Consider the following 23,325-nt stretch of genomic DNA (forward strand, 5'->3'; position numbering starts at 1 on the left):
GTCCTGCTGCTCCAACACAAGCTACCTTAAGAGCCGGTACGATGCGGGCAATGGGTGAAGTTCGTCAGGAGTACTGCATAAAAAAACGAGTGTGTTGTCGTGGCAGTTGGTGATCAAAGAAATAAAACAAAATAAAATCAATAAATAATAATGTCATAGACTTAAAGTCATACCTTTGAAGTCATAATGCATTGCAAGTGTTATTAGGGAATGTTGTGCTGTGTTTTCAAGCGCTTCAATGTGCTGCTCTGCAAGGTTTGGAGACAGCGGGTGCGTTCACGGAGATCATGAGCAGCCGGAGATCAAGAGCAGCCGCCGCAGGGGAGGGATACCATGGTAAATAGGTTACCTATTTACCATGGTATCTCTCCCCTGGGTGCGTTGTGTTTTCGTGAGCAATAATGCAGGAAAGCAGCGGGCGGGATGGCGAGCTTGTCCTGCTGCTCCAACACAAGCTACCTTAAGAGCCGGTACGATGCGGGCAATGGGTGAAGTTCGTCAGGAGTACTGCATAAAAAAAACGAGTGTGTTGTCGTGGCAGTTGGTGATCAAAGAAATAAAACAAAATAAAATCAATAAATAATAATGTCATAGACTTAAAGTCATACCTTTGAAGTCATAATGCATTGCAAGTGTTATTAGGGAATGTTGTGCTGTGTTTTCAAGCGCTTCAATGTGCTGCTCTGCAAGGTTTGGAGACAGCGGGTGCGTTCACGGAGATCATGAGCAGCCGGAGATCAAGAGCAGCCGCCGCAGGGGAGGGATACCATGGTAAATAGGTTACCTATTTACCATGGTATCTCTCCCCTGGGTGCGTTGTGTTTTCGTGAGCAATAATGCAGGAAAGCAGCGGGCGGGATGGCGAGCTTGTCCTGCTGCTCCAACACAAGCTACCTTAAGAGCCGGTACGATGCGGGCAATGGGTGAAGTTCGTCAGGAGTACTGCATAAAAAAAACGAGTGTGTTGTCGTGGCAGTTGGTGATCAAAGAAATAAAACAAAATAAAATCAATAAATAATAATGTCATAGACTTAAAGTCATACCTTTGAAGTCATAATTCAAACTCATCCTCTCTAAATCTGACCTCCTTTTCTTTCCCTCCTCCTCCCCCTCCTCTGATCTCTCCATCTCTGTTCCTCTGGAATCTACCACACTCTCTCCCTCTTCCTCAGCTAAGAACCTTGGAGTCACCCTGGACCCCTGCCTCTCTTATTCCCAGCACATCTCCACTCTGGCACGCACTTGCCGATTCTTCCTGAGCAACATCCGAAGAATCCAACCCTTCCTCACCAACTATGCTACCCAGCTCCTGGTCCAGGCCCTGGTACTCTCCCGCCTAGACTACTGCAACTCCCTCCTGGCTGGCCTCCCTGCGTCTGCCACCCGTCCGCTCCAGCTCATCCAGAACTCTGCTGCCCGCCAAGTTTTCTCTCTGCCTCGCTTCGCCCACGCTACTCCACTACTCCGCTCGCTCCACTGGCTCCCGATCACCGCTCGCATCCAGTTCAAGACTCTTGTACTAGCCTACAGATGCCTTGACCAGTCTGCACCCAGCTACCTCCAGACCCTCATCTCTCCCTACACCCCCACTCGACCTCTCCGCTCCGCCTGCACTAGAAGACTAGCTCTACCACCGCTACGCTCCCCTGCCTCCAAAGCCCGCTCCTTCTCCACCCTTGCTCCGCAGTGGTGGAATGACCTTCCTACAGATGTCCGGACTGCCCAGTCCCTGACCACATTCCGGCGCCTCCTTAAGACTCACCTCTTCAAAGAGCACCTGTAGAACTCCTCTGTTTGTATCCTGGGACACTATCACCCTTCATGTAAATGTGCTTTATTTTGCTCTTATCAGCCCCTATTTTACTGCATTTAATCCTGTACTTCAGAATACTGTAATCTGCCAAGTTTTTAACCTGTAGTACTTTGTATTTAATCACATCCTGATGTAACTATCACTATTTAAACATATCCTGATGTAACTATCACTATTACCTGCTGTATTATTGAATTGTGGTTTGTCAAACTTGTACTTTACTTGAACTAAAGTTATTGTATTTCTTGCTCTTATTGTATTACTTGTATTGTAACGCTTGAAATGTTTTTGCTTACGATTGTAAGTCGCCCTGGATAAGGGCGTCTGCTAAGAAATAAATAATAATAATAATAAAAAAATAATAATAATAATGCATTGCAAGTGTTATTAGGGAATGTTGTGCTGTGTTTTCAAGCGCTTCAATGTGCTGCTCTGCAAGGTTTGGAGACAGCGGGTGCGTTCACGGAGATCATGAGCAGCCGGAGATCAAGAGCAGCCGCCGCAGGGGAGGGATACCATGGTAAATAGGTTACCTATTTACCATGGTATCTCTCCCCTGGGTGCGTTGTGTTTTCGTGAGCAATAATGCAGGAAAGCAGCGGGCGGGATGGCGAGCTTGTCCTGCTGCTCCAACACAAGCTACCTTAAGAGCCGGTACGATGCGGGCAATGGGTGAAGTTCGTCAGGAGTACTGCATAAAAAAAACGAGTGTGTTGTCGTGGCAGTTGGTGATCAAAGAAATAAAACAAAATAAAATCAATAAATAATAATGTCATAGACTTAAAGTCATACCTTTGAAGTCATAATGCATTGCAAGTGTTATTAGGGAATGTTGTGCTGTGTTTTCAAGCGCTTCAATGTGCTGCTCTGCAAGGTTTGGAGACAGCGGGTGCGTTCACGGAGATCATGAGCAGCCGGAGATCAAGAGCAGCCGCCGCAGGGGAGGGATACCATGGTAAATAGGTTACCTATTTACCATGGTATCTCTCCCCTGGGTGCGTTGTGTTTTCGTGAGCAATAATGCAGGAAAGCAGCGGGCGGGATGGCGAGCTTGTCCTGCTGCTCCAACACAAGCTACCTTAAGAGCCGGTACGATGCGGGCAATGGGTGAAGTTCGTCAGGAGTACTGCATAAAAAAACGAGTGTGTTGTCGTGGCAGTTGGTGATCAAAGAAATAAAACAAAATAAAATCAATAAATAATAATGTCATAGACTTAAAGTCATACCTTTGAAGTCATAATGCATTGCAAGTGTTATTAGGGAATGTTGTGCTGTGTTTTCAAGCGCTTCAATGTGCTGCTCTGCAAGGTTTGGAGACAGCGGGTGCGTTCACGGAGATCATGAGCAGCCGGAGATCAAGAGCAGCCGCCGCAGGGTAGGGATACCATGGTAAATAGGTTACCTATTTACCATGGTATCTCTCCCCTGGGTGCGTTGTGTTTTCGTGAGCAATAATGCAGGAAAGCAGCGGGCGGGATGGCGAGCTTGTCCTGCTGCTCCAACACAAGCTACCTTAAGAGCCGGTACGATGCGGGCAATGGGTGAAGTTCGTCAGGAGTACTGCATAAAAAAAACGAGTGTGTTGTCGTGGCAGTTGGTGATCAAAGAAATAAAACAAAATAAAATCAATAAATAATAATGTCATAGACTTAAAGTCATACCTTTGAAGTCATAATGCATTGCAAGTGTTATTAGGGAATGTTGTGCTGTGTTTTCAAGCGCTTCAATGTGCTGCTCTGCAAGGTTTGGAGACAGCGGGTGCGTTCACGGAGATCATGAGCAGCCGGAGATCAAGAGCAGCCGCCGCAGGGGAGGGATACCATGGTAAATAGGTTACCTATTTACCATGGTATCTCTCCCCTGGGTGCGTTGTGTTTTCGTGAGCAATAATGCAGGAAAGCAGCGGGCGGGATGGCGAGCTTGTCCTGCTGCTCCAACACAAGCTACCTTAAGAGCCGGTACGATGCGGGCAATGGGTGAAGTTCGTCAGGAGTACTGCATAAAAAAAACGAGTGTGTTGTCGTGGCAGTTGGTGATCAAAGAAATAAAACAAAATAAAATCAATAAATAATAATGTCATAGACTTAAAGTCATACCTTTGAAGTCATAATGCATTGCAAGTGTTATTAGGGAATGTTGTGCTGTGTTTTCAAGCGCTTCAATGTGCTGCTCTGCAAGGTTTGGAGACAGCGGGTGCGTTCACGGAGATCATGAGCAGCCGGAGATCAAGAGCAGCCGCCGCAGGGGAGGGATACCATGGTAAATAGGTTACCTATTTACCATGGTATCTCTCCCCTGGGTGCGTTGTGTTTTCGTGAGCAATAATGCAGGAAAGCAGCGGGCGGGATGGCGAGCTTGTCCTGCTGCTCCAACACAAGCTACCTTAAGAGCCGGTACGATGCGGGCAATGGGTGAAGTTCGTCAGGAGTACTGCATAAAAAAAACGAGTGTGTTGTCGTGGCAGTTGGTGATCAAAGAAATAAAACAAAATAAAATCAATAAATAATAATGTCATAGACTTAAAGTCATACCTTTGAAGTCATAATGCATTGCAAGTGTTATTAGGGAATGTTGTGCTGTGTTTTCAAGCGCTTCAATGTGCTGCTCTGCAAGGTTTGGAGACAGCGGGTGCGTTCACGGAGATCATGAGCAGCCGGAGATCAAGAGCAGCCGCCGCAGGGGAGGGATACCATGGTAAATAGGTTACCTATTTACCATGGTATCTCTCCCCTGGGTGCGTTGTGTTTTCGTGAGCAATAATGCAGGAAAGCAGCGGGCGGGATGGCGAGCTTGTCCTGCTGCTCCGACACAAGCTACCTTAAGAGCCGGTACGATGCGGGCAATGGGTGAAGTTCGTCAGGAGTACTGCATAAAAAAAACGAGTGTGTTGTCGTGGCAGTTGGTGATCAAAGAAATAAAACAAAATAAAATCAATAAATAATAATGTCATAGACTTAAAGTCATACCTTTGAAGTCATAATGCATTGCAAGTGTTATTAGGGAATGTTGTGCTGTGTTTTCAAGCGCTTCAATGTGCTGCTCTGCAAGGTTTGGAGACAGCGGGTGCGTTCACGGAGATCATGAGCAGCCGGAGATCAAGAGCAGCCGCCGCAGGGGAGGGATACCATGGTAAATAGGTTACCTATTTACCATGGTATCTCTCCCCTGGGTGCGTTGTGTTTTCGTGAGCAATAATGCAGGAAAGCAGCGGGCGGGATGGCGAGCTTGTCCTGCTGCTCCAACACAAGCTACCTTAAGAGCCGGTACGATGCGGGCAATGGGTGAAGTTCGTCAGGAGTACTGCATAAAAAAAACGAGTGTGTTGTCGTGGCAGTTGGTGATCAAAGAAATAAAACAAAATAAAATTAATAAATAATAATGTCATAGACTTAAAGTCATACCTTTGAAGTCATAATGCATTGCAAGTGTTATTAGGGAATGTTGTGCTGTGTTTTCAAGCGCTTCAATGTGCTGCTCTGCAAGGTTTGGAGACAGCGGGTGCGTTCACGGAGATCATGAGCAGCCGGAGATCAAGAGCAGCCGCCGCAGGGGAGGGATACCATGGTAAATAGGTTACCTATTTACCATGGTATCTCTCCCCTGGGTGCGTTGTGTTTTCGTGAGCAATAATGCAGGAAAGCAGCGGGCGGGATGGCGAGCTTGTCCTGCTGCTCCAACACAAGCTACCTTAAGAGCCGGTACGATGCGGGCAATGGGTGAAGTTCGTCAGGAGTACTGCATAAAAAAAACGAGTGTGTTGTTGTGGCAGTTGGTGATCAAAGAAATAAAACAAAATAAAATCAATAAATAATAATGTCATAGACTTAAAGTCATACCTTTGAAGTCATAATGCATTGCAAGTGTTATTAGGGAATGTTGTGCTGTGTTTTCAAGCGCTTCAATGTGCTGCTCTGCAAGGTTTGGAGACAGCGGGTGCGTTCACGGAGATCATGAGCAGCCGGAGATCAAGAGCAGCCGCCGCAGGGGAGGGATACCATGGTAAATAGGTTACCTAAATAGGTTACCTATTTACCATGGTATCTCTCCCCTGGGTGCGTTGTGTTTTCGTGAGCAATAATGCAGGAAAGCAGCGGGCGGGATGGCGAGCTTGTCCTGCTGCTCCAACACAAGCTACCTTAAGAGCCGGTACGATGCGGGCAATAGGTGAAGTTCGTCAGGAGTACTGCATAAAAAAACGAGTGTGTTGTCGTGGCAGTTGGTGATCAAAGAAATAAAACAAAATAAAATCAATAAATAATAATGTCATAGACTTAAAGTTATACTTTTGAAGTCATAATGCATTGCAAGTGTTATTAGGGAATGTTGTGCTGTGTTTTCAAGCGCTTCAATGTGCTGCTCTGCAAGGTTTGGAGACAGCGGGTGCGTTCACGGAGATCATGAGCAGCCGGAGATCAAGAGCAGCCACCGCAGGGGAGGGATACCATGGTAAATAGGTTACCTATTTACCATGGTATCTCTCCCCTGGGTGCGTTGTGTTTTCGTGAGCAATAATGCAGGAAAGCAGCAGGCGGGATGGCGAGCTTGTCCTGCTGCTCCAACACAAGCTACCTTAAGAGCCGGTACGATGCGGGCAATGGGTGAAGTTCGTCAGGAGTACTGCATAAAAAAAACGAGTGTGTTGTCGTGGCAGTTGGTGATCAAGAGCAGCCGCCGCAGGGGAGGGATACCATGGTAAATAGGTTACCTATTTACCATGGTATCTCTCCCCTGGGTGCGTTGTGTTTTCGTGAGCAATAATGCAGGAAAGCAGCGGGCGGGATGGCGAGCTTGTCCTGCTGCTCCAACACAAGCTACCTTAAGAGCCGGTACGATGCGGGCAATGGGTGAAGTTCGTCAGGAGTACTGCATAAAAAAAACGAGTGTGTTGTTGTGGCAGTTGGTGATCAAAGAAATAAAACAAAATAAAATCAATAAATAATAATGTCATAGACTTAAAGTCATACCTTTGAAGTCATAATGCATTGCAAGTGTTATTAGGGAATGTTGTGCTGTGTTTTCAAGCGCTTCAATGTGCTGCTCTGCAAGGTTTGGAGACAGCGGGTGCGTTCACGGAGATCATGAGCAGCCGGAGATCAAGAGCAGCCGCCGCAGGGGAGGGATACCATGGTAAATAGGTTACCTAAATAGGTTACCTATTTACCATGGTATCTCTCCCCTGGGTGCGTTGTGTTTTCGTGAGCAATAATGCAGGAAAGCAGCGGGCGGGATGGCGAGCTTGTCCTGCTGCTCCAACACAAGCTACCTTAAGAGCCGGTACGATGCGGGCAATAGGTGAAGTTCGTCAGGAGTACTGCATAAAAAAACGAGTGTGTTGTCGTGGCAGTTGGTGATCAAAGAAATAAAACAAAATAAAATCAATAAATAATAATGTCATAGACTTAAAGTTATACTTTTGAAGTCATAATGCATTGCAAGTGTTATTAGGGAATGTTGTGCTGTGTTTTCAAGCGCTTCAATGTGCTGCTCTGCAAGGTTTGGAGACAGCGGGTGCGTTCACGGAGATCATGAGCAGCCGGAGATCAAGAGCAGCCACCGCAGGGGAGGGATACCATGGTAAATAGGTTACCTATTTACCATGGTATCTCTCCCCTGGGTGCGTTGTGTTTTCGTGAGCAATAATGCAGGAAAGCAGCAGGCGGGATGGCGAGCTTGTCCTGCTGCTCCAACACAAGCTACCTTAAGAGCCGGTACGATGCGGGCAATGGGTGAAGTTCGTCAGGAGTACTGCATAAAAAAAACGAGTGTGTTGTCGTGGCAGTTGGTGATCAAAGAAATAAAACAAAATAAAATCAATAAATAATAATGTCATAGACTTAAAGTCATACCTTTGAAGTCATAATGCATTGCAAGTGTTATTAGGGAATGTTGTGCTGTGTTTTCAAGCACTTCAATGTGCTGCTCTGCAAGGTTTGGAGACAGCGGGTGCGTTCACGGAGATCATGAGCAGCCGGAGATCAAGAGCAGCCGCCGCAGGGGAGGGATACCATGGTAAATAGGTTACCTATTTACCATGGTATCTCTCCCCTGGGTGCGTTGTGTTTTCGTGAGCAATAATGCAGGAAAGCAGCGGGCGGGATGGCGAGCTTGTCCTGCTGCTCCAACACAAGCTACCTTAAGAGCCGGTACGATGCGGGCAATGGGTGAAGTTCGTCAGGAGTACTGCATAAAAAAAACGAGTGTGTTGTCGTGGCAGTTGGTGATCAAAGAAATAAAACAAAATAAAATCAATAAATAATAATGTCATAGACTTAAAGTCATACCTTTGAAGTCATAATGCATTGCAAGTGTTATTAGGGAATGTTGTGCTGTGTTTTCAAGCGCTTCAATGTGCTGCTCTGCAAGGTTTGGAGACAGCGGGTGCGTTCACGGAGATCATGAGCAGCCGGAGATCAAGAGCAGCCGCCGCAGGGGAGGGATACCATGGTAAATAGGTTACCTATTTACCATGGTATCTCTCCCCTGGGTGCGTTGTGTTTTCGTGAGCAATAATGCAGGAAAGCAGCGGGCGGGATGGCGAGCTTGTCCTGCTGCTCCAACACAAGCTACCTTAAGAGCCGGTACGATGCGGGCAATGGGTGAAGTTCGTCAGGAGTACTGCATAAAAAAAAACGAGTGTGTTGTCGTGGCAGTTGGTGATCAAAGAAATAAAACAAAATAAAATCAATAAATAATAATGTCATAGACTTAAAGTCATACCTTTGAAGTCATAATGCATTGCAAGTGTTATTAGGGAATGTTGTGCTGTGTTTTCAAGCGCTTCAATGTGCTGCTCTGCAAGGTTTGGAGACAGCGGGTGCGTTCACGGAGATCATGAGCAGCCGGAGATCAAGAGCAGCCGCCGCAGGGGAGGGATACCATGGTAAATAGGTTACCTATTTACCATGGTATCTCTCCCCTGGGTGCGTTGTGTTTTCGTGAGCAATAATGCAGGAAAGCAGCGGGCGGGATGGCGAGCTTGTCCTGCTGCTCCAACACAAGCTACCTTAAGAGCCGGTACGATGCGGGCAATGGGTGAAGTTCGTCAGGAGTACTGCATAAAAAAAACGAGTGTGTTGTCGTGGCAGTTGGTGATCAAAGAAATAAAACAAAATAAAATCAATAAATAATAATGTCATAGACTTAAAGTCATACCTTTGAAGTCATAATGCATTGCAAGTGTTATTAGGGAATGTTGTGCTGTGTTTTCAAGCGCTTCAATGTGCTGCTCTGCAAGGTTTGGAGACAGCGGGTGCGTTCACGGAGATCATGAGCAGCCGGAGATCAAGAGCAGCCGCCGCAGGGGAGGGATACCATGGTAAATAGGTTACCTATTTACCATGGTATCTCTCCCCTGGGTGCGTTGTGTTTTCGTGAGCAATAATGCAGGAAAGCAGCGGGCGGGATGGCGAGCTTGTCCTGCTGCTCCAACACAAGCTACCTTAAGAGCCGGTACGATGCGGGCAATGGGTGAAGTTCGTCAGGAGTACTGCATAAAAAAAACGAGTGTGTTGTCGTGGCAGTTGGTGATCAAAGAAATAAAACAAAATAAAATCAATAAATAATAATGTCATAGACTTAAAGTCATACCTTTGAAGTCATAATGCATTGCAAGTGTTATTAGGGAATGTTGTGCTGTGTTTTCAAGCGCTTCAATGTGCTGCTCTGCAAGGTTTGGAGACAGCGGGTGCGTTCACAGAGATCATGAGCAGCCGGAGATCAAGAGCAGCCGCCGCAGGGGAGGGATACCATGGTAAATAGGTTACCTATTTACCATGGTATCTCTCCCCTGGGTGCGTTGTGTTTTCGTGAGCAATAATGCAGGAAAGCAGCGGGCGGGACGGCGAGCTTGTCCTGCTGCTCCAACACAAGCTACCTTAAGAGCCGGTACGATGCGGGCAATGGGTGAAGTTCGTCAGGAGTACTGCATAAAAAAAACGAGTGTGTTGTCGTGGCAGTTGGTGATCAAAGAAATAAAACAAAATAAAATCAATAAATAATAATGTCATAGACTTAAAGTCATACCTTTGAAGTCATAATGCATTGCAAGTGTTATTAGGGAATGTTGTGCTGTGTTTTCAAGCGCTTCAATGTGCTGCTCTGCAAGGTTTGGAGACAGCGGGTGCGTTCACGGAGATCATGAGCAGCCGGAGATCAAGAGCAGCCGCCGCAGGGGAGGGATACCATGGTAAATAGGTTACCTATTTACCATGGTATCTCTCCCCTGGGTGCGTTGTGTTTTCGTGAGCAATAATGCAGGAAAGCAGCGGGCGGGATGGCGAGCTTGTCCTGCTGCTCCAACACAAGCTACCTTAAGAGCCGGTACGATGCGGGCAATGGGTGAAGTTCGTCAGGAGTACTGCATAAAAAAAACGAGTGTGTTGTCGTGGCAGTTGGTGATCAAAGAAATAAAACAAAATAAAATCAATAAATAATAATGTCATAGACTTAAAGTCATACCTTTGAAGTCATAATTCAAACTCAACCTCTCTAAATCTGACCTCCTTTTCTTTCCCTCCTCCTCCCCCTCCTCTGATCTCTCCATCTCTGTTCCTCTGGAATCTACCACACTCTCTCCCTCTTCCTCAGCTAAGAACCTTGGAGTCACCCTGGACCCCTGCCTCTCTTATTCCCAGCACATCTCCACTCTGGCACGCACTTGCCGATTCTTCCTGAGCAACATCCGAAGAATCCGACCCTTCCTCACCAACTATGCTACCCAGCTCCTGGTCCAGGCCCTGGTACTCTCCCGCCTAGACTACTGCAACTCCCTCCTGGCTGGCCTCCCTGCGTCTGCCACCCGTCCGCTCCAGCTCATCCAGAACTCTGCTGCCCGCCTAGTGTTCTCTCTGCCTCGCTTCGCCCACGCTACTCCACTACTCCGCTCGCTCCACTGGCTCCCGATCACCGCTCGCATCCAGTTCAAGACTCTTGTACTAGCCTACAGATGCCTTGACCAGTCTGCACCCAGCTACCTCCAGACCCTCATCTCTCCCTACACCCCCACTCGACCTCTCCGCTCCGCCTGCACTAGAAGACTAGCTCTACCACCGCTACGCTCCCCTGCCTCCAAAGCCCGCTCCTTCTCCACCCTTGCTCCGCAGTGGTGGAATGACCTTCCTACAGATGTCCGGACTGCCCAGTCCCTGACCACATTCCGGCGCCTCCTTAAGACTCACCTCTTCAAAGAGCACCTGTAGAACTCCTCTGTTTGTATCCTGGGACACTATCACCCTTCATGTAAATGTGCTTTATTTTGCTCTTATCAGCCCCTATTTTACTGCATTTAATCCTGTACTTCAGAATACTGTAATCTGCCAAGTTTTTAACCTGTAGTACTTTGTATTTAATCACATCCTGATGTAACTATCACTATTTAAACATATCCTGATGTAACTATCACTATTACCTGCTGTATTATTGAATTGTGGTTTGTCAAACTTGTACTTTACTTGAACTAAAGTTATTGTATTTCTTGCTCTTATTGTATTACTTGTATTGTAACGCTTGAAATGTTTTTGCTTACGATTGTAAGTCGCCCTGGATAAGGGCGTCTGCTAAGAAATAAATAATAATAATAATAAAAAAATAATAATAATAATGCATTGCAAGTGTTATTAGGGAATGTTGTGCTGTGTTTTCAAGCGCTTCAATGTGCTGCTCTGCAAGGTTTGGAGACAGCGGGTGCGTTCACGGAGATCATGAGCAGCCGGAGATCAAGAGCAGCCGCCGCAGGGGAGGGATACCATGGTAAATAGGTTACCTATTTACCATGGTATCTCTCCCCTGGGTGCGTTGTGTTTTCGTGAGCAATAATGCAGGAAAGCAGCGGGCGGGATGGCGAGCTTGTCCTGCTGCTCCAACACAAGCTACCTTAAGAGCCGGTACGATGCGGGCAATGGGTGAAGTTCGTCAGGAGTACTGCATAAAAAAACGAGTGTGTTGTCGTGGCAGTTGGTGATCAAAGAAATAAAACAAAATAAAATCAATAAATAATAATGTCATAGACTTAAAGTCATACCTTTGAAGTCATAATGCATTGCAAGTGTTATTAGGGAATGTTGTGCTGTGTTTTCAAGCGCTTCAATGTGCTGCTCTGCAAGGTTTGGAGACAGCGGGTGCGTTCACGGAGATCATGAGCAGCCGGAGATCAAGAGCAGCCGCCGCAGGGGAGGGATACCATGGTAAATAGGTTACCTATTTACCATGGTATCTCTCCCCTGGGTGCGTTGTGTTTTCGTGAGCAATAATGCAGGAAAGCAGCGGGCGGGATGGCGAGCTTGTCCTGCTGCTCCAACACAAGCTACCTTAAGAGCCGGTACGATGCGGGCAATGGGTGAAGTTCGTCAGGAGTACTGCATAAAAAAAACGAGTGTGTTGTCGTGGCAGTTGGTGATCAAAGAAATAAAACAAAATAAAATCAATAAATAATAATGTCATAGACTTAAAGTCATACCTTTGAAGTCATAATGCATTGCAAGTGTTATTAGGGAATGTTGTGCTGTGTTTTCAAGCGCTTCAATGTGCTGCTCTGCAAGGTTTGGAGACAGCGGGTGCGTTCACGGAGATCATGAGCAGCCGGAGATCAAGAGCAGCCGCCGCAGGGGAGGGATACCATGGTAAATAGGTTACCTATTTACCATGGTATCTCTCCCCTGGGTGCGTTGTGTTTTCGTGAGCAATAATGCAGGAAAGCAGCGGGCGGGATGGCGAGCTTGTCCTGCTGCTCCAACACAAGCTACCTTAAGAGCCGGTACGATGCGGGCAATGGGTGAAGTTCGTCAGGAGTACTGCATAAAAAAAACGAGTGTGTTGTCGTGGCAGTTGGTGATCAAAGAAATAAAACAAAATAAAATCAATAAATAATAATGTCATAGACTTAAAGTCATACCTTTGAAGTCATAATTCAAACTCATCCTCTCTAAATCTGACCTCCTTTTCTTTCCCTCCTCCTCCCCCTCCTCTGATCTCTCCATCTCTGTTCCTCTGGAATCTACCACACTCTCTCCCTCTTCCTCAGCTAAGAACCTTGGAGTCACCCTGGACCCCTGCCTCTCTTATTCCCAGCACATCTCCACTCTGGCACGCACTTGCCGATTCTTCCTGAGCAACATCCGAAGAATCCAACCCTTCCTCACCAACTATGCTACCCAGCTCCTGGTCCAGGCCCTGGTACTCTCCCGCCTAGACTACTGCAACTCCCTCCTGGCTGGCCTCCCTGCGTCTGCCACCCGTCCGCTCCAGCTCATCCAGAACTCTGCTGCCCGCCAAGTTTTCTCTCTGCCTCGCTTCGCCCACGCTACTCCACTACTCCGCTCGCTCCACTGGCTCCCGATCACCGCTCGCATCCAGTTCAAGACTCTTGTACTAGCCTACAGATGCCTTGACCAGTCTGCACCCAGCTACCTCCAGACCCTCATCTCTCCCTACACCCCCACTCGACCTCTCCGCTCCGCCTGCACTAGAAGACTAGCTCTACCACCGCTACGCTCCCCTGCCTCCAAAGCCCGCTCCTTCTCCACCCTTGCTCCGCAGTGGTGGAATGACCTTCCTACAGATGTCCGGACTGCCCAGTCCCTGACCACATTCCGGCGCCTCCTTAAGACTCACCTCTTCAAAGAGCACCTGTAGAACTCCTCTGTTTGTATCCTGGGACACTATCACCCTTCATGTAAATGTGCTTTATTTTGCTCTTATCAGCCCCTATTTTACTGCATTTAATCCTGTACTTCAGAATACTGTAATCTGCCAAGTTTTTAACCTGTAGTACTTTGTATTTAATCACATCCTGATGTAACTATCACTATTTAAACATATCCTGATGTAACTATCACTATTACCTGCTGTATTATTGAATTGTGGTTTGTCAAACTTGTACTTTACTTGAACTAAAGTTATTGTATTTCTTGCTCTTATTGTATTACTTGTATTGTAACGCTTGAAATGTTTTTGCTTACGATTGTAAGTCGCCCTGGATAAGGGCGTCTGCTAAGAAATAAATAATAATAATAATAAAAAAATAATAATAATAATGCATTGCAAGTGTTATTAGGGAATGTTGTGCTGTGTTTTCAAGCGCTTCAATGTGCTGCTCTGCAAGGTTTGGAGACAGCGGGTGCGTTCACGGAGATCATGAGCAGCCGGAGATCAAGAGCAGCCGCCGCAGGGGAGGGATACCATGGTAAATAGGTTACCTATTTACCATGGTATCTCTCCCCTGGGTGCGTTGTGTTTTCGTGAGCAATAATGCAGGAAAGCAGCGGGCGGGATGGCGAGCTTGTCCTGCTGCTCCAACACAAGCTACCTTAAGAGCCGGTACGATGCGGGCAATGGGTGAAGTTCGTCAGGAGTACTGCATAAAAAAAACGAGTGTGTTGTCGTGGCAGTTGGTGATCAAAGAAATAAAACAAAATAAAATCAATAAATAATAATGTCATAGACTTAAAGTCATACCTTTGAAGTCATAATGCATTGCAAGTGTTATTAGGGAATGTTGTGCTGTGTTTTCAAGCGCTTCAATGTGCTGCTCTGCAAGGTTTGGAGACAGCGGGTGCGTTCACGGAGATCATGAGCAGCCGGAGATCAAGAGCAGCCGCCGCAGGGGAGGGATACCATGGTAAATAGGTTACCTATTTACCATGGTATCTCTCCCCTGGGTGCGTTGTGTTTTCGTGAGCAATAATGCAGGAAAGCAGCGGGCGGGATGGCGAGCTTGTCCTGCTGCTCCAACACAAGCTACCTTAAGAGCCGGTACGATGCGGGCAATGGGTGAAGTTCGTCAGGAGTACTGCATAAAAAAACGAGTGTGTTGTCGTGGCAGTTGGTGATCAAAGAAATAAAACAAAATAAAATCAATAAATAATAATGTCATAGACTTAAAGTCATACCTTTGAAGTCATAATGCATTGCAAGTGTTATTAGGGAATGTTGTGCTGTGTTTTCAAGCGCTTCAATGTGCTGCTCTGCAAGGTTTGGAGACAGCGGGTGCGTTCACGGAGATCATGAGCAGCCGGAGATCAAGAGCAGCCGCCGCAGGGTAGGGATACCATGGTAAATAGGTTACCTATTTACCATGGTATCTCTCCCCTGGGTGCGTTGTGTTTTCGTGAGCAATAATGCAGGAAAGCAGCGGGCGGGATGGCGAGCTTGTCCTGCTGCTCCAACACAAGCTACCTTAAGAGCCGGTACGATGCGGGCAATGGGTGAAGTTCGTCAGGAGTACTGCATAAAAAAAACGAGTGTGTTGTCGTGGCAGTTGGTGATCAAAGAAATAAAACAAAATAAAATCAATAAATAATAATGTCATAGACTTAAAGTCATACCTTTGAAGTCATAATGCATTGCAAGTGTTATTAGGGAATGTTGTGCTGTGTTTTCAAGCGCTTCAATGTGCTGCTCTGCAAGGTTTGGAGACAGCGGGTGCGTTCACGGAGATCATGAGCAGCCGGAGATCAAGAGCAGCCGCCGCAGGGGAGGGATACCATGGTAAATAGGTTACCTATTTACCATGGTATCTCTCCCCTGGGTGCGTTGTGTTTTCGTGAGCAATAATGCAGGAAAGCAGCGGGCGGGATGGCGAGCTTGTCCTGCTGCTCCAACACAAGCTACCTTAAGAGCCGGTACGATGCGGGCAATGGGTGAAGTTCGTCAGGAGTACTGCATAAAAAAAACGAGTGTGTTGTCGTGGCAGTTGGTGATCAAAGAAATAAAACAAAATAAAATCAATAAATAATAATGTCATAGACTTAAAGTCATACCTTTGAAGTCATAATTCAAACTCAACCTCTCTAAATCTGACCTCCTTTTCTTTCCCTCCTCCTCCCCCTCCTCTGATCTCTCCATCTCTGTTCCTCTGGAATCTACCACACTCTCTCCCTCTTCCTCAGCTAAGAACCTTGGAGTCACCCTGGACCCCTGCCTCTCTTATTCCCAGCACATCTCCACTCTGGCACGCACTTGCCGATTCTTCCTGAGCAACATCCGAAGAATCCGACCCTTCCTCACCAACTATGCTACCCAGCTCCTGGTCCAGGCCCTGGTACTCTCCCGCCTAGACTACTGCAACTCCCTCCTGGCTGGCCTCCCTGCGTCTGCCACCCGTCCGCTCCAGCTCATCCAGAACTCTGCTGCCCGCCTAGTGTTCTCTCTGCCTCGCTTCGCCCACGCTACTCCACTACTCCGCTCGCTCCACTGGCTCCCGATCACCGCTCGCATCCAGTTCAAGACTCTTGTACTAGCCTACAGATGCCTTGACCAGTCTGCACCCATCTACCTCCAGACCCTCATCTCTCCCTACACCCCCACTCGACCTCTCCGCTCCGCCTGCACTAGAAGACTAGCTCTACCACCGCTACGCTCCCCTGCCTCCAAAGCCCGCTCCTTCTCCACCCTTGCTCCGCAGTGGTGGAATGACCTTCCTACAGATGTCCGGACTGCCCAGTCCCTGACCACATTCCGGCGCCTCCTTAAGACTCACCTCTTCAAAGAGCACCTGTAGAACTCCTCTGTTTGTATCCTGGGACACTATCACCCTTCATGTAAATGTGCTTTATTTTGCTCTTATCAGCCCCTATTTTACTGCATTTAATCCTGTACTTCAGAATACTGTAATCTGCCAAGTTTTTAACCTGTAGTACTTTGTATTTAATCACATCCTGATGTAACTATCACTATTTAAACATATCCTGATGTAACTATCACTATTACCTGCTGTATTATTGAATTGTGGTTTGTCAAACTTGTACTTTACTTGAACTAAAGTTATTGTATTTCTTGCTCTTATTGTATTACTTGTATTGTAACGCTTGAAATGTTTTTGCTTACGATTGTAAGTCGCCCTGGATAAGGGCGTCTGCTAAGAAATAGATAATAATAATAATAAAAAAATAATAATAATAATGCATTGCAAGTGTTATTAGGGAATGTTGTGCTGTGTTTTCAAGCGCTTTAATGTGCTGCTCTGCAAGGTTTGGAGACAGCGGGTGCGTTCACGGAGATCATGAGCAGCCGGAGATCAAGAGCAGCCGCCGCAGGGGAGGGATACCATGGTAAATAGGTTACCTATTTACCATGGTATCTCTCCCCTGGGTGCGTTGTGTTTTCGTGAGCAATAATGCAGGAAAGCAGCGGGCGGGATGGCGAGCTTGTCCTGCTGCTCCAACACAAGCTACCTTAAGAGCCGGTACGATGCGGGCAATGGGTGAAGTTCGTCAGGAGTACTGCATAAAAAAACGAGTGTGTTGTCGTGGCAGTTGGTGATCAAAGAAATAAAACAAAATAAAATCAATAAATAATAATGTCATAGACTTAAAGTCATACCTTTGAAGTCATAATGCATTGCAAGTGTTATTAGGGAATGTTGTGCTGTGTTTTCAAGCGCTTCAATGTGCTGCTCTGCAAGGTTTGGAGACAGCGGGTGCGTTCACGGAGATCATGAGCAGCCGGAGATCAAGAGCAGCCGCCGCAGGGGAGGGATACCATGGTAAATAGGTTACCTATTTACCATGGTATCTCTCCCCTGGGTGCGTTGTGTTTTCGTGAGCAATAATGCAGGAAAGCAGCGGGCGGGATGGCGAGCTTGTCCTGCTGCTCCAACACAAGCTACCTTAAGAGCCGGTACGATGCGGGCAATGGGTGAAGTTCGTCAGGAGTACTGCATAAAAAAAACGAGTGTGTTGTCGTGGCAGTTGGTGATCAAAGAAATAAAACAAAATAAAATCAATAAATAATAATGTCATAGACTTAAAGTCATACCTTTGAAGTCATAATGCATTGCAAGTGTTATTAGGGAATGTTGTGCTGTGTTTTCAAGCGCTTCAATGTGCTGCTCTGCAAGGTTTGGAGACAGCGGGTGCGTTCACGGAGATCATGAGCAGCCGGAGATCAAGAGCAGCCGCCGCAGGGGAGGGATACCATGGTAAATAGGTTACCTATTTACCATGGTATCTCTCCCCTGGGTGCGTTGTGTTTTCGTGAGCAATAATGCAGGAAAGCAGCGGGCGGGATGGCGAGCTTGTCCTGCTGCTCCGACACAAGCTACCTTAAGAGCCGGTACGATGCGGGCAATGGGTGAAGTTCGTCAGGAGTACTGCATAAAAAAAACGAGTGTGTTGTCGTGGCAGTTGGTGATCAAAGAAATAAAACAAAATAAAATCAATAAATAATAATGTCATAGACTTAAAGTCATACCTTTGAAGTCATAATGCATTGCAAGTGTTATTAGGGAATGTTGTGCTGTGTTTTCAAGCGCTTCAATGTGCTGCTCTGCAAGGTTTGGAGACAGCGGGTGCGTTCACGGAGATCATGAGCAGCCGGAGATCAAGAGCAGCCGCCGCAGGGGAGGGATACCATGGTAAATAGGTTACCTATTTACCATGGTATCTCTCCCCTGGGTGCGTTGTGTTTTCGTGAGCAATAATGCAGGAAAGCAGCGGGCGGGATGGCGAGCTTGTCCTGCTGCTCCAACACAAGCTACCTTAAGAGCCGGTACGATGCGGGCAATGGGTGAAGTTCGTCAGGAGTACTGCATAAAAAAACGAGTGTGTTGTCGTGGCAGTTGGTGATCAAAGAAATAAAACAAAATAAAATCAATAAATAATAATGTCATAGACTTAAAGTCATACCTTTGAAGTCATAATGCATTGCAAGTGTTATTAGGGAATGTTGTGCTGTGTTTTCAAGCGCTTCAATGTGCTGCTCTGCAAGGTTTGGAGACAGCGGGTGCGTTCACGGAGATCATGAGCAGCCGGAGATCAAGAGCAGCCGCCGCAGGGGAGGGATACCATGGTAAATAGGTTACCTATTTACCATGGTATCTCTCCCCTGGGTGCGTTGTGTTTTCGTGAGCAATAATGCAGGAAAGCAGCGGGCGGGATGGCGAGCTTGTCCTGCTGCTCCAACACAAGCTACCTTAAGAGCCGGTACGATGCGGGCAATGGGTGAAGTTCGTCAGGAGTACTGCATAAAAAAACGAGTGTGTTGTCGTGGCAGTTGGTGATCAAAGAAATAAAACAAAATAAAATCAATAAATAATAATGTCATAGACTTAAAGTCATACCTTTGAAGTCATAATGCATTGCAAGTGTTATTAGGGAATGTTGTGCTGTGTTTTCAAGCGCTTCAATGTGCTGCTCTGCAAGGTTTGGAGACAGCGGGTGCGTTCACTGAGATCATGAGCAGCCGGAGATCAAGAGCAGCCGCCGCAGGGGAGGGATACCATGGTAAATAGGTTACCTATTTACCATGGTATCTCTCCCCTGGGTGCGTTGTGTTTTCGTGAGCAATAATGCAGGAAAGCAGCGGGCGGGATGGCGAGCTTGTCCTGCTCCTCCAACACAAGCTACCTTAAGAGCCGGTACGATGCGGGCAATGGGTGAAGTTCGTCAGGAGTACTGCATAAAAAAACGAGTGTGTTGTCGTGGCAGTTGGTGATCAAAGAAATAAAACAAAATAAAATCAATAAATAATAATGTCATAGACTTAAAGTCATACCTTTGAAGTCATAATGCATTGCAAGTGTTATTAGGGAATGTTGTGCTGTGTTTTCAAGCGCTTCAATGTGCTGCTCTGCAAGGTTTGGAGACAGCGGGTGCGTTCACGGAGATCATGAGCAGCCGGAGATCAAGAGCAGCCGCCGCAGGGGAGGGATACCATGTTAAATAGGTTACCTATTTACCATGGTATCTCTCCCCTGGGTGCGTTGTGTTTTCGTGAGCAATAATGCAGGAAAGCAGCGGGCGGGATGGCGAGCTTGTCCTGCTGCTCCAACACAAGCTACCTTAAGAGCCGGTACGATGCGGGCAATGGGTGAAGTTCGTCAGGAGTACTGCATAAAAAAACGAGTGTGTTGTCGTGGCAGTTGGTGATCAAAGAAATAAAACAAAATAAAATCAATAAATAATAATGTCATAGACTTAAAGTCATACCTTTGAAGTCATAATGCATTGCAAGTGTTATTAGGGAATGTTGTGCTGTGTTTTCAAGCGCTTCAATGTGCTGCTCTGCAAGGTTTGGAGACAGCGGGTGCGTTCACGGAGATCATGAGCAGCCGGAGATCAAGAGCAGCCGCCGCAGGGGAGGGATACCATGGTAAATAGGTTACCTATTTACCATGGTATCTCTCCCCTGGGTGCGTTGTGTTTTCGTGAGCAATAATGCAGGAAAGCAGCGGGCGGGATGGCGAGCTTGTCCTGCTGCTCCAACACAAGCTACCTTAAGAGCCGGTACGATGCGGGCAATGGGTGATGTTCGTCAGGAGTACTGCATAAAAAAACGAGTGTGTTGTCGTGGCAGTTGGTGATCAAAGAAATAAAACAAAATAAAATCAATAAATAATAATGTCATAGACTTAAAGTCATACCTTTGAAGTCATAATGCATTGCAAGTGTTATTAGGGAATGTTGTGCTGTGTTTTCAAGCGCTTCAATGTGCTGCTCTGCAAGGTTTGGAGACAGCGGGTGCGTTCACTGAGATCATGAGCAGCCGGAGATCAAGAGCAGCCGCCGCAGGGGAGGGATACCATGGTAAATAGGTTACCTATTTACCATGGTATCTCTCCCCTGGGTGCGTTGTGTTTTCGTGAGCAATAATGCAGGAAAGCAGCGGGCGGGATGGCGAGCTTGTCCTGCTCCTCCAACACAAGCTACCTTAAGAGCCGGTACGATGCGGGCAATGGGTGAAGTTCGTCAGGAGTACTGCATAAAAAAACGAGTGTGTTGTCGTGGCAGTTGGTGATCAAAGAAATAAAACAAAATAAAATCAATAAATAATAATGTCATAGACTTAAAGTCATACCTTTGAAGTCATAATGCATTGCAAGTGTTATTAGGGAATGTTGTGCTGTGTTTTCAAGCGCTTCAATGTGCTGCTCTGCAAGGTTTGGAGACAGCGGGTGCGTTCACGGAGATCATGAGCAGCCGGAGATCAAGAGCAGCCGCCGCAGGGGAGGGATACCATGTTAAATAGGTTACCTATTTACCATGGTATCTCTCCCCTGGGTGCGTTGTGTTTTCGTGAGCAATAATGCAGGAAAGCAGCGGGCGGGATGGCGAGCTTGTCCTGCTGCTCCAACACAAGCTACCTTAAGAGCCGGTACGATGCGGGATAGGTTACCTATTTACCATGGTATCTCTCCCCTGGGTGCGTTGTGTTTTCGTGAGCAATAATGCAGGAAAGCAGCGGGCGGGATGGCGAGCTTGTCCTGCTGCTCCAACACAAGCTACCTTAAGAGCCGGTACGATGCGGGCAATGGGTGAAGTTCGTCAGGAGTACTGCATAAAAAAACGAGTGTGTTGTCGTGGCAGTTGGTGATCAAAGAAATAAAACAAAATAAAATCAATAAATAATAATGTCATAGACTTAAAGTCATACCTTTGAAGTCATAATGCATTGCAAGTGTTATTAGGGAATGTTGTGCTGTGTTTTCAAGCGCTTCAATGTGCTGCTCTGCAAGGTTTGGAGACAGCGGGTGCGTTCACGGAGATCACGAGCAGCCGGAGATCAAGAGCAGCCGCCGCAGGGGAGGGATACCATGGTAAATAGGTTAACTATTTACCATGGTATCTCTCCCCTGGGTGCGTTGTGTTTTCGTGAGCAATAATGCAGGAAAGCAGCGGGCGGGATGGCGAGCTTGTCCTGCTGCTCCAACACAAGCTACCTTAAGAGCCGGTACGATGCGGGATAGGTTACCTATTTACCATGGTATCTCTCCCCTGGGTGCGTTGTGTTTTCGTGAGCAATAATGCAGGAAAGCAGCGGGCGGGATGGCGAGCTTGTCCTGCTGCTCCAACACAAGCTACCTTAAGAGCCGGTACGATGCGGGCAATGGGTGAAGTTCGTCAGGAGTACTGCATAAAAAAACGAGTGTGTTGTCGTGGCAGTTGGTGATCAAAGAAATAAAACAAAATAAAATCAATAAATAATAATGTCATAGACTTAAAGTCATACCTTTGAAGTCATAATGCATTGCAAGTGTTATTAGGGAATGTTGTGCTGTGTTTTCAAGCGCTTCAATGTGCTGCTCTGCAAGGTTTGGAGACAGCGGGTGCGTTCACGGAGATCATGAGCAGCCGGAGATCAAGAGCAGCCGCCGCAGGGGAGGGATACCATGGTAAATAGGTTACCTATTTACCATGGTATCTCTCCCCTGGGTGCGTTGTGTTTTCGTGAGCAATAATGCAGGAAAGCAGCGGGCGGGACGGCGAGCTTGTCCTGCTGCTCCAACACAAGCTACCTTAAGAGCCGGTACGATGCGGGATAGGTTACCTATTTACCATGGTATCTCTCCCCTGGGTGCGTTGTGTTTTCGTGAGCAATAATGCAGGAAAGCAGTGGGCGGGATGGCGAGCTTGTCCTGCTGCTCCAACACAAGCTACCTTAAGAGCCGGTACGATGCGGGCAATGGGTGAAGTTCGTCAGGAGTACTGCATAAAAAAACGAGTGTGTTGTCGTGGCAGTTGGTGATCAAAGAAATAAAACAAAATAAAATCAATAAATAATAATGTCATAGACTTAAAGTCATACCTTTGAAGTCATAATGCATTGCAAGTGTTATTAGGGAATGTTGTGCTGTGTTTTCAAGCGCTTCAATGTGCTGCTCTGCAAGGTTTGGAGACAGCGGGTGCGTTCACGGAGATCACGTGCAGCCGGAGATCAAGAGCAGCCGCCGCAGGGGAGGGATACCATGGTAAATAGGTTAACTATTTACCATGGTATCTCTCCCCTGGGTGCGTTGTGTTTTCGTGAGCAATAATGCAGGAAAGCAGCGGGCGGGATGGCGAGCTTGTCCTGCTGCTCCAACACAAGCTACCTTAAGAGCCGGTACGATGCGGGATAGGTTACCTATTTACCATGGTATCTCTCCCCTGGGTGCGTTGTGTTTTCGTGAGCAATAATGCAGGAAAGCAGCGGGCGGGATGGCGAGCTTGTCCTGCTGCTCCAACACAAGCTACCTTAAGAGCCGGTACGATGCGGGCAATGGGTGAAGTTCGTCAGGAGTACTGCATAAAAAAACGAGTGTGTTGTCGTGGCAGTTGGTGATCAAAGAAATAAAACAAAATAAAATCAATAAATAATAATGTCATAGACTTAAAGTCATACCTTTGAAGTCATAATGCATTGCAAGTGTTATTAGGGAATGTTGTGCTGTGTTTTCAAGCGCTTCAATGTGCTGCTCTGCAAGGTTTGGAGACAGCGGGTGCGTTCACGGAGATCATGAGCAGCCGGAGATCAAGAACAGCCGCCGCAGGGGAGGGATACCATGGTAAATAGGTTACCTATTTACCATGGTATCTCTCCCCTGGGTGCGTTGTGTTTTCTTGAGCAATAATGCAGGAAAGCAGCGGGCGGGATGGCGAGCTTGTCCTGCTGCGCCAACACAAGCTACCTTAAGAGCCGGTACGATGCGGGCAATGGGTGAAGTTCGTCAGGAGTACTGCATAAAAAAACGAGTGTGTTGTCGTGGCAGTTGGTGATCAAATAAATAAAACAAAATAAAATCAATAAATAATAATGTCATA

Source organism: Acipenser ruthenus, chromosome 5 (assembly GCF_902713425.1).
Source record: "Acipenser ruthenus chromosome 5, fAciRut3.2 maternal haplotype, whole genome shotgun sequence".
NCBI classification, from domain to species: Eukaryota; Metazoa; Chordata; class Actinopteri; order Acipenseriformes; family Acipenseridae; genus Acipenser; species Acipenser ruthenus.